Source organism: Protopterus annectens, chromosome 1.part1 (assembly GCF_019279795.1).
Source record: "Protopterus annectens isolate FY-2018-M chromosome 1.part1, PAN1.0, whole genome shotgun sequence".
Lineage (NCBI taxonomy): Eukaryota > Metazoa > Chordata > Ceratodontiformes > Protopteridae > Protopterus > Protopterus annectens.
Genome location: NC_056726.1, coordinates 1,890,743,381 through 1,890,757,656, shown reverse-complemented (window position 1 = coordinate 1,890,757,656; position 14,276 = coordinate 1,890,743,381).

Genomic DNA, 14,276 nt, shown 5'->3' with positions numbered 1-14,276 from the left:
AATTATCACCTTAGCCACCCTCCTGCCCATAGAATGTACTGCCATCTGCATTGTCAATGAAATATAGTTCAAGTGCATATGTAACTCAGCCTCCCTACTAGGACTCAAGGCTTACCATTTGATTGCACTCTGTTTATACAGTGTTCTATTACAGCAGCTCTATCACATCAGGACATACTCGGAAGGGTAACAGATTTGAGCTACTCTATATCCTATAACTATCAACAAAATATCTTGCCATGTCTATGTTAATTACAAAACTCTTTATGCGACAGCTGCAGTTCATGAGGCATACCTAAACAAAACTGAGTCCCTCACCACTAAACAAAGCATTATTATTCCTGGGGATTTAACTATCCCTCTTTGAAATGGAAAACTCACACTATTACTAATAAGTATGCACAACACTTTGTAGATGTCAACAATGCAAACCAGATAGTGAAATACCCTACCAGTGTCTCAAACATACTAGATGAGGTTCTCACAAATATAAGTCCATTGTGCTCTATACTTATATTTACCCTGTTACTGGAAAGGTCTCCTCAGTAGTAGTCATCATGAAGACTCAATCCAACATGCCTGCAAAGCCTACTGCCTTTAGAGACTTTTCAAATGCAAGCTTTCTGATGATGTGAAGACCTGAACCTGCATAAGACTGGCCCCCTCCCTCTGATTATCTAGTAGCCAATACTGCTGAATTTGTAGATAGTTTCACTTCACACCTCAGTGCCTAAATTGAAACATCAGTCAAATTTAACACAAATTCAATGTCAAGTTTAGGAATGGAAACCATGTTGAAACAAAGAAGTATAAACAATTTTTAACAAAATGAAAAGAAGAAAATCCTCACCTTGAGGAATAAACTGAAAAGTGTCCAAATTTTAAACGCAGATTCAAGTTATTTATAAAAAGAACTTAGGTACAAAATAACAATTGGAAAGGATAAATATGAAATGAAAACAACCACTTCTGTTAAGGGCAACAGTAAGGGTTTTTGGAACATTACCAGAGATGTTAAGAACAATGCTTAGCATTGCACTGAACTGATATATAAACATGACATCTACTCAGCCCTGGAAGACATAGATAGGGTCATAGAAAATATATTTAACTCTAATGTCTCCCACCACTTCCCACTGCCCCAAACCATCATGTCTTCACCCACCCTGAAATCACCTCAAACCAATTCCAAAGCACACTGTCCATGGATAAAAAAGTATATTTTGGGTCCTGATAATGTGCAGGACTGCACCCTTGTCAGTATGAAGTACTATCTCACCAACTCACTCCTAAATCTGTTCAGTCTCAGCCTGTCAAGAGACTTTATGCTGTAGGTATGGAGAAGAGGCTTGATCATTTTCTTCTAGAAGGACAATCCCAACACAGATCCTAGCAACTATAGACCAAAAATCCTTAAAAACTGTATCTGTATGGTATGGAAATGCATCATTATAGAAATCACAGACAAAAATGCTAACAATTTAAAATCTCTCAATCAATCCAAATCTGTTTGATGTAGGAAAATAAGATCCTGCCTGCTTAACCACACAAACGTCTTTGAAAAATGTCAGTGAAGCATTAGATGAAGGAGGCTTAGCAAACATCATTTACCCTACTTGTATGTATTTTTTTACACTTGGGCATTATTAACAAGCTACTATACTTAAATGTAAATCTGATGTGACCTACTGAATAGGAAACTGTCTCACATACAAAATTCAGTCAATTAGGAATTGGGGCACACTCAATTATAAAACCCTCATTACTGCTGGAGGCAAATTAGTGCTGATATTAAGGCCACTCCTATTTGGCATCTACTTTGCTAATGTGAAGGCTAGGTTAAAGGCCTTTGGTTATCCAAATTGGAGATGATTACAACCTTGGAACTATCATCAACCCTCCAGAGGACTCTGTATCCTTGAAGAGGGCCTAGCACATACAAAATTGTAGTGTTAGGACCATGGTATAAAGCTAAATGCTAAAAGGTAGAGTATCACATCCTTTGGAAAATGCCAACACCCATGCCCTTACCACTAAATTGTACCCCCCTCCATACCTCTCAACCTCTTAGAGCAAGAAATCTGGACAAAGCCATGAATAAAAGAGGGTACAAAGGCCCAAAAAAGGGACAATTTTTAAATATTGCTCTTACAAACTTGGAACATTGATAGAATAACAGGTGTTGCATTAGCATGGATTTTCTGAAGGGTATGTGGTCTGAAACTCAAATGTCTGTCATTATTGTCTAACTTAAATCTAGAATGACTTACCTCTAATTTGCCAGAAAACTACAATTTTATGAAAAACAGACCAAAAATATAAGGCAAAAATCTGGACATTTTGTGAAAATCTGTACAGCTGAGTGGTATACCTCCCATCCAAATTGATGCAGTTATAACAAACCTAGGTACTCTTATGAACAGTGAAGTCTACTTTGACCATTATGTATTTGCTTCCATTAGTTACTCCTTCAACCTAGCTGTGCTGATTGCAAAGACATATCTGCAAAAGGCATATCTTCTAGGTCCAACGAAGTCATCATTCCACTCCATTTCACTTATATTCACCCATTATGGAGTATGATTTTGTTTCCAGCATGCTTCTCTCCAGACATATAACTCACCTTGAGAAACATCAATGTTTTCCTCAAAAAGAAAATCATGGAACTGAGATTCTTTATCCGTACTGAATGCCTTATACACAAAAGGTGACCTCTGTGTAGCCCACAGGACCTCAAAAGACCCAGTCCTGTGTAATCTTCTACACCTTCTCAAAATCTATAGTACCACAAATAGCTGCACAAGAGAGCTAAACCTCCACTGAAACATAAAAGGAACATGATGGAGTGATAGACATCTCTGTCAAACAGTCCCACCTCTGGAACATACCTCTTCTTTATATCACACAAAGTGTATCCCTAACTCTCTTCAAACACAACCTAGATAAATGGATGGGTAACAGTAAATTCATCAGAGGTCTGGGCCCTCAGTCCTGCATGGAAATGGGGTAGCAAGTAATGAAACCTGTAGTGGTTGTGCTGCAAATGATCAACCTAATCAACTCATCATGCATACATTTGTACATATATGTATATATATGTATATATGGCTATCTCTCTCTCTCTGTATATATATATATATATATATATATATATATATATATATATATATATATACTTTCATTTCATCGAGACCAAATCACCTAACTCTCACAATACTGACAACTCATTTCACTGAATCTCATTTCACCGATAGTTTATAATGCTAAATTTCAAAAGACTAAATGAGAAACCATAGACAAACACACTGACAATAGTAATGACTACCTCTTTCCACAACTTAAAAACTACTTACTTATCCTCTTAACAGAAAACAGACAATATAAAACCAAACTATAGCCCCCCCCACACCCTAACGTCGGGAACTGTGCCCCCCACACCCCCTAACTATATATACTAACTCCAGGATTGCACTAAAAAAAACTAATGTGGGGTCGCCACAATGGAACTCCGGTCCACTAATGATTGGCAGTGGATTTTTTACAGTGCTGAGTTGCCAGCCAGATGTCCAACTTTCAAAGAAGGCACACCCATTTACGCATGCACCTATCTGCCTATTTTTAATGTCACTCAACCACAGGGAGGATATGCAGACTCCACACAGAAGGCGCTCCAGCCGAGAATCGAAGGAGAGAACCTTTTGCTGTGAGGTGACAATGCTAACTGCTGCACCACTGCGGCTATAACTCCAGGATTGCACTATAGTGGGGAAAAGGGCATATACCTTTTACTTGCCTCACAGTACTCTACACACTGCCACTACTGCTTGGAATGCAAAAAACATGCACCGTATTATTTTAGATACTTCTCATACAAATGTAAAGATACATACTCACATTTAAAAACACTACACCACTTTCTACATTACTTTTGGTATTCTGACACTCAGCACTGTAGGTTACAGAAATTCTTTCTATCACAAACAAGTTAAAGGTGAATAGAAACCCACAATAGGTCTATAGCTTACCATTCAGTGAAATGTGATTCAGTCAAATGACTTTTTTTCGATGTTTTGAGTTAGTTTTTTTTAAAACTCGAGATTTCGGCATTTAAAAGTGGGCATATATATATATATATATATATATATATATATATATATATATATGTATACACATTAAAATTTGTAGTGGTCTACTGAAAATGATCAAAAGACACAAATGTTGACACTTATAATGCTGACCACAACATTTTGATAAAGCAAATATTGACATGTTACTACTCATATTCTGAGCAATAACTTTGGCACATGGAGAATTAAAACAAAACAAAACAACAAAAAATACATTTTATGCAAGCCTCCCTGTACCCCTAACTCTCTGATATGTTATAATTGTGAGACAGTGCAATATTTGGAAAAGGGCATATTCCCAACCCAAGAACTACTGTTTGACATCGACTTAGTCAACTAAATTTTGTCAGCTAAACAGACACCAACTAAAACAAATTTGATGCAGTAAGAAATATTTTATTTGCAGTGAGAAATATTTCATTTTCCATAATATGAACACAGGATGATTGACTTCATTAACTGGCATAATTTCAGGCGTCTTTCCAGGGAGTTCAGTATTTTTGTCAGCATGGAAGGACATGGCTAACAAACCACATTGCTTTGCAAAGGATGGTCTGCACCTGTTTACCCTTGGATTTGAATATTGGCTAAAACTTTATCCACTCCTTAGAGCCGTTTTAGGCAATGCCAGACTGGCAAACCTTACGACATAGCAAATGAAAACCCAAAGAAACCTAAAGGTGCTACTGCTTAATGATAAGAGCCTTAACAAAAAAACTCTACACCCTACAAGCTCTCCTCACTGTGACGAATATAGATGTCTGTGCAATTACCAAAGCATGGTTTAAATCTGCGGAAGGTACTCTGGCAGTGCAAGGCTTCAGACCCTTCCACACATTTAGACCATCAGATGCACAAACAGGGACAAAAGGTGGAGGATTCTTAATCTATATTTGTAACAAGTATAACTTTAGATTGGTTAAACAGGATGATGGCCTGGAATTTATTCACATGCAAATCACCATAGATAAGGTCCCATACTATATCCTAGCAAGCTGTCTCCTTCAAAATAAAAATCAACTCTGTAACCCCAGCAAACCCTATAAAAGTAAATTTTACAAAGTAAACATATCCTGTTAAGGGAGAGTTTGTAAAAAATTCAGTGCCCCTACAAACACCGGTTTCACAGAAACCTATGTAGAATTGTTTACAGGAACCCTGTAAAACCATGTAAATGTCTGCATAGAGGCTACTGTAGTTACTAGAAGTAACTCCCCCCAAACAAATGGCATCCAGGTCCAAGGAAGTGATAGTGCTTCTTTACTTCATCCTTATCAGACCCATCCCTGAGTATTATGCCCCCTTCAGCACATACCTGATCAGACATATGCAGCAGATGGAACACCCACAAAGGTTACTTACCAGGAGAACCCAAAGTATAAACAAACTGATTCATACAGATCTCCTTAAAGCCATATTTCAACATTATGACTCATACAGGTTAGTAAGATGTGATTTATGCCTGACATGCAAGGTATTTTTGGGTCCATCTCTGAAGTACCTTTTTCATATCCACAAAATAAACAGTATCAGAACCACTAGATTGAAGGATTAACATTTTGCTTATGACATAAATAAGACATGTTAGCAAGACAGATATGTGTCTCAGAGGATCCTCATTCTCTGCCACAGGCTTTCCATCCATGTGACAGACAGTCCATCCCTAACCCTATTTAAATGTGCCCTTGAGCAAAGGATGAGAAATCAGAAATCCACCCCTGGTCTGGCCAACATGTCTCTGATAGACAGACAGAGGCAGACAGTAATGCCCAAATTAACATACTCCACCACATAACCTCTAGAAACTTTCTAACATACCCCCTCCTAATAAACACCCATGATACATATGGACACAAATGGGTTCGGTTGCATTGCTAGGCTTATAGAGACCCTGGTGGTCATTAGTATATACATACTATATGTGTGTATATTTGTATACACACACACACACACACACACACATATATATATATATATATATATATATATATATATATATATATGTATGTATGTGTATTTATATATATAATATATATATATATATATATATATATATGGATTTAGGACTATTGAACAAAATTTCAAGTCCAAATCCACAATCACGGAACACACGTTAACGAAAGTGCTTTCACCAAAAAGAGCACTTCCGTTAAATTGCGTTACAAAAAAATATATAACAATAAATCTACTTTTATGCAGGGGGGCAAGCCACCCTGCACCACCAACACACCCCCTACTTAAATATTCTCATGCCAAGATCACACTACCATGAGAAAAAGGGAATAGTCCCTTATCTGCACCATAGTATGATCTCTGCAACAGTCATTCCCGCACAACTCTCTCTAGCTGCAGGCATACTTCCGCAAAGGTGAAAAGTTCCTTCGGGGATCAGTACTGATCCCATATATATAAATATATATATATATATATATATACACACACACACACACACACACACACACACACACACACACACACACACACACACACACACACACACATATATATATATATGTGGTGTTTGTGTTTGTGTGTGTGTAACAATATAATGCACTAACACAGCCCATTACAACTCTAACCAAATTAAAAAGAACTGTTGACGGCAGTACCCCAGGATAAATTAATACTAAACAGAATGATGCATAAATGGATCAGAAGGTGCCCTTATTCCACTAAATGACTTGCACTTGGTCAACATTGCAGTGATAAATATTTTAGTTGCACTATATTCTTTGTGGTATTAGTAATGAGTTTAAGTTTTAAATTTACTTGTGAACTTGATAAGTGATACGGTCCTTCTTTTAACATTTCCAGATATCACGAAAGCTAAAATTGCAAGTATTTTTGGAGACTCTAAAGTATGAATCAACCACATAATTTTGAGAAAGACATTTTGATTCAAGATATGGAGTACTCTGAAATCAGGAATGAATCCAAGTAAAAATATTAAGCACTGAACCACCATTTTGCACTGAAGTGGGTTAATTCAATATGCTTAGTTGCCTCAGTTCTCTGCAATCTAGTTAGTTCACTTTGTTAAAGTGACTTGTTCAAAGTCACTTAATATGCAGTTGGGAAATGAGTGCATCAAACGTATGACAAAAGGATAACTTCCAATAGCATTTCATAGTTGGTAAATATGGAAAGAGACAGGTAGTTATTTAGATATGTATAGTTATACTGAGGATACTTTGCTTAGGATAATTTGACAAATATCATATTTATATTTTCCCAACAGTAGCTGTAATACTGGATCACTCACTAACTGCCATGCCAGAGAGCAAAGTGTGATTTTGGACAAGCATTAATTAACAGATATACAGTAGTGCCTGCTGAAAGTATAGACCTTTGTGTAGCAACAGTAAATGAATTTGACATATCTGTGATCTATGTTTATTTTAAACTATGAATAACATCATAAATTAGACAAGTTAAGAGTGGTCTGCACAATCATTTAGCACTTGCAAGTAACTTTGAAAAATGATGCTCTTATGGAAAAGACTCAACCAATTGGCCAGTCAAAACATTTATCAGTGGCATGGATTTTTCAGGGTAATTCTTGCAGTGAATTGCATGGCATAGTTAGAACAAAGTGCAAGGAGCAGTTGTGTTTAGTTCAGGACTACATAGTACTTATGGATTTGGTAGTGATTGTGAAAGAGTTCATATTTATGTGGAGGAAATGGTAGATTTTAGGATTAGCTATGTTGAAGGCTTGTTACTAGCACTGATGAAAGCAAAGACACAATGTGTAACTCACCATGTATTATGATTAGAACTCTGAGGGTCTGTACTCACACCTTTCTCTTTCCTAGCTTCATACTTGCTTCACTCATATCCCCATCATATCGTATGCCAATGATATGACCACTTTATAAATATATCTCATTACAAACCACCAAGTCACAACTGCAAATTAACTTAACCTTTCCTGAATTAGTAAGATGAACCATCTCAAAAAAGAGCAGTGTGTGGAGACTAAACAGAAGCTAAAGATTCTTTCTTGTGGTTAACAAATCCTTGATAATAACCACTCCCACATTAAAATAGTTCATCCCCTCCATTTCTTTAGCAACTGTCCAGATGCCCAATTAAAATTCCAATATCAAGAGATAATAGAACATAATGGGCATATAAATGAGGATGGTGATAAGAATATTAATGACTGATAAGGTAAAAAGGCTTCATAGGCTCATAGGGTTGTACATAAGTAACAGGCAATCAGTCTGCTGACCACCCATCGCTTTGCTCACTCAAAGTGTTACCTTATTGCCCACCAACTCTTACTTCTCTCTCTCTTATTTCAGAACACTTGCATTAGTTACATATCACCTGCCAGGTTCCCATACTTCTCTTCAAAAGATTATTCTGAGTTATGTTAGGCTCTTCCTTCTCTCAGTCCACACATCTTTCAATAGCAATACCTGAAAGGCTGTATCCCAGTTCCTCTTCTCTTCTCTTCTCTTCTCTTCTCTTCTCTTCTCTTCTCTTCTCTTCTCTTCTCTTCTCTTCTTTGTCTTCTTTCTCTTCTCTTCTCTTCTCTTCTTTCTCTTCTCTTCTCTTCTTTCTCTTCTTTCTTTTCTCTTCTTTCTCTTCTTTCTCTTCTCTTCTCTTTTTTTCTCTTCTCTTCTCTTCTTTCTCTTCTCTTCTCTTCTTTCTTGTCTCTTCTCTTCTTTCTCTTCTCTTCTCTTCTTTCTCTTCTTTCTCTTCTCTTCTTTCTCTTCTTTTCATTTGTATTAATAAACTAAATTCCTACTCTACAACTCATCCTCTCTACTGATGATTTGGTAATTTTTAAATACAACCACAACTAATCTACAATTAAACACAACTGCAAAAAGACCTTAACTCCCTCAGTTACTGGCTCATTAACTATACACTAAAACTTAATAGGAAAAATCAAAAGCATGCCATTTGGCTCACCACAAAAACTTAAAAAAGTCACCAAAGTCACTCATTGTCAATACTCTTTGTAGCACACCAATTGAAACAACCATATCCGTCAAATTCCTCGGTTTGTGTCTAAACCAATCACTAACATTCAGTACCAATATTAAGAAATCAAGGACAGGAGTTAATTTATTTATCTTCTGGGAAATTAAAATGTCACACTAACTATCCATGCCAACCAGGGCTGTTATAAGCAAGGATTCCTTTTTGCACATCCTGAATATGGACTACCCATAATAACCAGAGGCTTTAAGAAAAAACCTCTTCCATACTACAGCCTATCAAGAACAAATTTTATCACTTCATCACTAACTGACCCCCTACTGAGCACCTCAGCCTCACCCTCAGAAAATCCAAATGGCTTCTAGTGCAGCACAATAAACCTAGTATTAGGCTTTATCATCTTCAAGCTTCGCCATCTTATCTCATTCCCACTGCTAGCTTCCAAGCTGTATACTAAATGCACAAACTATAACCTTAGACTCTTCTTCCAAACAATCCTCCCTACTCCAAACCCCACAAACCAGGAAATACTGCACCAACTATGTTTTCTCCTGCCTTATAGGATCATAGGATCATAGGATCATAGGAGATTACTAGGCTAATGGCCCTGGGGCCCTTATAAACCTAGCCAAGAGTTTATCCCCAAAAAAGAAATCTCAATCAGCACCTGCCACCCCTTTCAATGAGGGACACAGGTAGAACCCCTGGGACAAATTTGTGGTTTCCCATCTGTTCATCAAGGTTGTGCTTGAAGAGGATCAGCACAACCTTGATGAGTCTTTGTTCCAAATATCTAGAAAACTTTCCTTCCCACACATAAGCACACACATATCTAAAGGAAAAATCATCAACACTTCAGATCTGAAGTTAAAAAAATCCTTCACATTGAATCACACTGTTGTTGACACATAGCACAACACATCATGTAAGAGCCTCTCAGCCATTATCCTTACTCTCTCAGAACTGCTAACATCTTTTACTTCACCTTCCCCACCCTCACTCTCATTGCCCTACGGCATTTCTGCCATGACATAAACCTGAAATATTATCACGTAAAACTGTAAAAGCTGTATTTCACTACTAATTGTTGCTATATCTTTTAATTGCTACTGTACATTTTTATTATATATTAGTGTTTGGTCTGTTTTTGATATGTACAACTGTCTCCCTCTCTGCTACACTTTCTTTCCTTGTGAATTATTTCACCTGGGCAGCACCTGCACATGTACTGCAGTTGTGATCAGTGTATAACCTTCTTCTTCTTTTGGCCTGTTAGGGGTTGCCACATCCATTTCCATTTCTTCCTGTCCTCTGCATCTTGCTCTGTCACACCAACCACCTGCATGTCCTCACTCACCACATCCATAAACCTTATCTTAGGCCTTCCTCTTTTCTTGTTACCTGGCAGTTTCATCCTTAGCATCTTTTTCCCAATATACTCTGCATCCCTCCTCAGCACATGTCCAAACCAATGTAATCTTGCCTCTCTGGCTTTGTCTCCAAACCTTCCAACCTGGGGTGACCCTCTAATATACTTGTTCCTAATCCTGTCCACCCTCATCACACCCAGTGCAAATCTTAACATCTTTAACTCTGCCACGTCCAGCTCTGACTCCTGCCTTTTTGTCAGTGCCACTGTCTCCAATCCATATAACATAGCTGGCCTCACTACCCTCTTGTAGACCTTCCCTTTCACTCTTACTGGTACTCATCTGTCACAAATCACTCCTGACACTCTTCTCCACCCACTCCACCCTGCCTGTACTCTCTTTTTCACCTCTCTTCCACACTCACCATTACTCTGAATTGTTGATCCCAAGTATTTAAACTCATCCACCTTCTCCACCTTTACTCCCTGCATCCTCATCATTCCTCTATCCTCCCTCTCATTCACACACATATATTCTGTCTTAGTCTTGCTGACCTTCATTCCTCTTCTCTCTAGAGCATATTTCCACCTCTCCAGGGTCTCCTCCACCTGTTCCCTACTCTCACTACAGATCACAATGTCATCTGCAAACATCATAGTCCATGGGGACTCCTGTCTGATCTCGTCTGTCAACCTGTCCATCACCATTGCAAATAAGAAAGTGCTCAGAGCTTATCCTTGATGTAATCCCACCTCCACCTTAAACATAACCCCGATAAAGAAATGCAAAATAAAATAAAATAAAAATTACAAGTCTAGTCATTAATCTATATTCAAAAGTTCACTCTAGCTTCATGGAAGGCAACACAAGATATGTAGAGAATTGTTTATATTTCCAATTACCTAGATTTGTCTTGAAGGTGGCAACAGTGGTGCTTTGCTTAACATGTAGTGAAGGTTTAGTCTAGATAAGGAGGATACACTGATATACGAATATATATGGTGATGAAAGGTTACTTCTTTGCTTCCCTTTCTGGTATAATTAAAAAAGACTTGTAGTTAGTTTTGATTTTTACTGTCTGTTTTAAGTTTATATTGAGTTGTGACTTGGGCATCCTAATGGTTCCTTAAGCTGTTTACTAGTTTGCTTAAATGTGCTGTTAAGATAGCTAGAATAAGACCTCATACAAGCATTATGCAATTTCTTTCTCTTTCTATTTAACTTATTTATTCTGGTATTCTGCCTTAGGGGGTTATTTTTAAATTTCTCATTAAATTTGGTGTTGGTAGGGACTTCCTTATAAATACAACTATTTAAGTGGGAGTACTTGTCAGAGAAATAGCCAATGGCTTTAGCAATTGGCTCCATCATAGGAGGATTGCAGCAGAATGTATTTAGAAGTACTTTCAGGGGATGTACTACCAATTTCAAAGGGAAAAAATCACTTATTTAGTAAACAAAGATAATGAAATGAAATACAAGAATTTACCCTACTTGTGAAGAAAACATCTAGGATAATATGGATTCCATTAGGATGGTTAACTATTTGTAAAACAAATTAGCACTGATAATGTCAAAAAATTGCTGGGCATGCCATCCACTGGCAGTGTAGGTTAGCCAGTTTATTGATGGGTAGTTGGAATTCTAAAGTAGAAAGGTATTGGGCTTAATGGGAACATCAGCTAAAGTTCTGAGATAGCTCTCATGATGAGAAAGGGATGTAGAAGATGTTCTACAGTAATATATGAAGTGATAATTCATCTTGTTTACGGCAATTCAGACATGAAGGAATTCAAATTTGGTGTGTCAAAGTCACAGTCATGAGGTGGTGATATCCTTGAAAATAACTAATACTCCACCCCAAAATTGCCATTTGTTCTGTAGGCATGATAGGCACTAAACCTAGGAACAGAAGATGTATGTTCATTCTTTTGAAGCTATGCCTGTAATTACATGTATGTGAAAGTGTTCCAAGTTGTATTAAGGCCTCATATTTGGGCATTTTTTTCAGGTGCTTAGCATTGAAACAATTACATTTATTCCAAATTAGAATTTATTAGGGTTCCATCTTGATGGTATCCAACTATGATCCAAAGATGATTGCTAGGATCCCTACCTAACCTCTGACACAGCTTGCTTATTGAGGAAGTGCTTTTTTGGAGATAGCAAGATAACATTTATAGCATCTTACTAAGCTAATGTCTCCACTACCAGGGCCCTCTGAGGGGATGATATCACAGCATTCACATGTAGACAAATTTCAGGATATGATACTGTAAGCAAAGACAGATTTTGATTTTATTAAATTGTGCAACTCACAGTACATTAAAAAACTTAAGTGCTTTTTCAAATTCCAGTGTAAATATGCAAAATCGTAGTAGGAGCATTGTAAAAAAAGAATAAATAAAAAGGAGAGAAGGTATACCAGTAGTTTAGAAATCAGGAGTACATATTGACAAATTTACCTGTAATTATCTACTATGGCAGCCATGACTGATAATGCATTTTCTTACAGTCAGTGTGCAGAAATCAATGGCAACCTGAAAAGAAACGTTGCACCAGCCAGAGTGCATTTCTTATGAATTTCAGTTAATTAATTAATTAATTAATCAATCAAGTAATTAATTAATTAATTTATTTATATTTGTTGACCAGAAAAATCCGATGGACACAGGTCCTTTTTCAGCGGAGGCCCGGGGAGAAAAGCTCCATAATAAAAACAATTAAAAACAACAATTAATTACAAGTTACAAGAAGTATAGGTAGGTTTTGTTTAACAATAGTAGTAAACAGTTATAGTTCAAAATGAAATTAAGTGTTTAGTTAAATTGTACAACACTTATATCATTGGTGCCATAAAGACTAGCAAGTATTTTAATAGCTGAGCTAGCAGCTATTACCCTTGAATAACACCGGCTAAGATTACAGCTGAGATATAGGTTTACAAGCAATGTATTTGGCTGCAATCCAAAGGTAGTTAGAGGGGTGGAAGAAAGGGAAATACATTTGTACATAGGTAAATTGTGTATGTGTATAGGCTTACGTTATTGGATGTTCACTGCACTGGGGTCTAATGTGTTTTCACAAAACCCAGCTACACTTCACTTGAACTTAGTCAAAAGGCTGAGAAGCAATCTACACAGGAACTCACCATAATAATTTCTTTAACTTCCATATTACCTTATCTAATCTAATATAAATATATATGATTAAGAAGTTTATATTGTTCAAATGTACAATAGTTTTGAATCTATGTATGGTGACTTTGTTATAGATATAATTATTTTGCAATAAACGTGTTCTTTTAAAACAAACAAAAAAAAAAAAAATAAAAAATAAAAACAAACAAAAAACAAAAAAAAATCATAACCAGTACTTGTCAGCACAACCAAGAAAATTCTCACTAATAGTCTAAAAGAAGTAACAGTAGAGACAGATGCAAAGCCCACTCTTATATAAGTACATATATCACAACAGTAGTGTTACCATTAACAGGTAATACCAGAATCAAGAAGGTGGTTTCTTCAGAATGCACCCTTTGGTTGAGTTGACCACTTTGAATTACCCAAAAGGAGAAAAGGGGAAGTTGGGGGTTAGCATACTGGTTAAGATATTTACCTTACAGAAACATGGTAAAGGTTGTCATTCTTACCTTGGAATGAAGAACTTGGCTTAAGAAAGCCCTTTGAGGTCATTAACCTAGTAATCACCTATGAGCCTGTAAGAAGTTCCATAACTCATATGTTTATGTTTTCAAATAAGAAATTCACTCACATAGTCTTGGTGTCTGAAGTTTATAACATTAAAATCAGTAAAGAAATAAGAA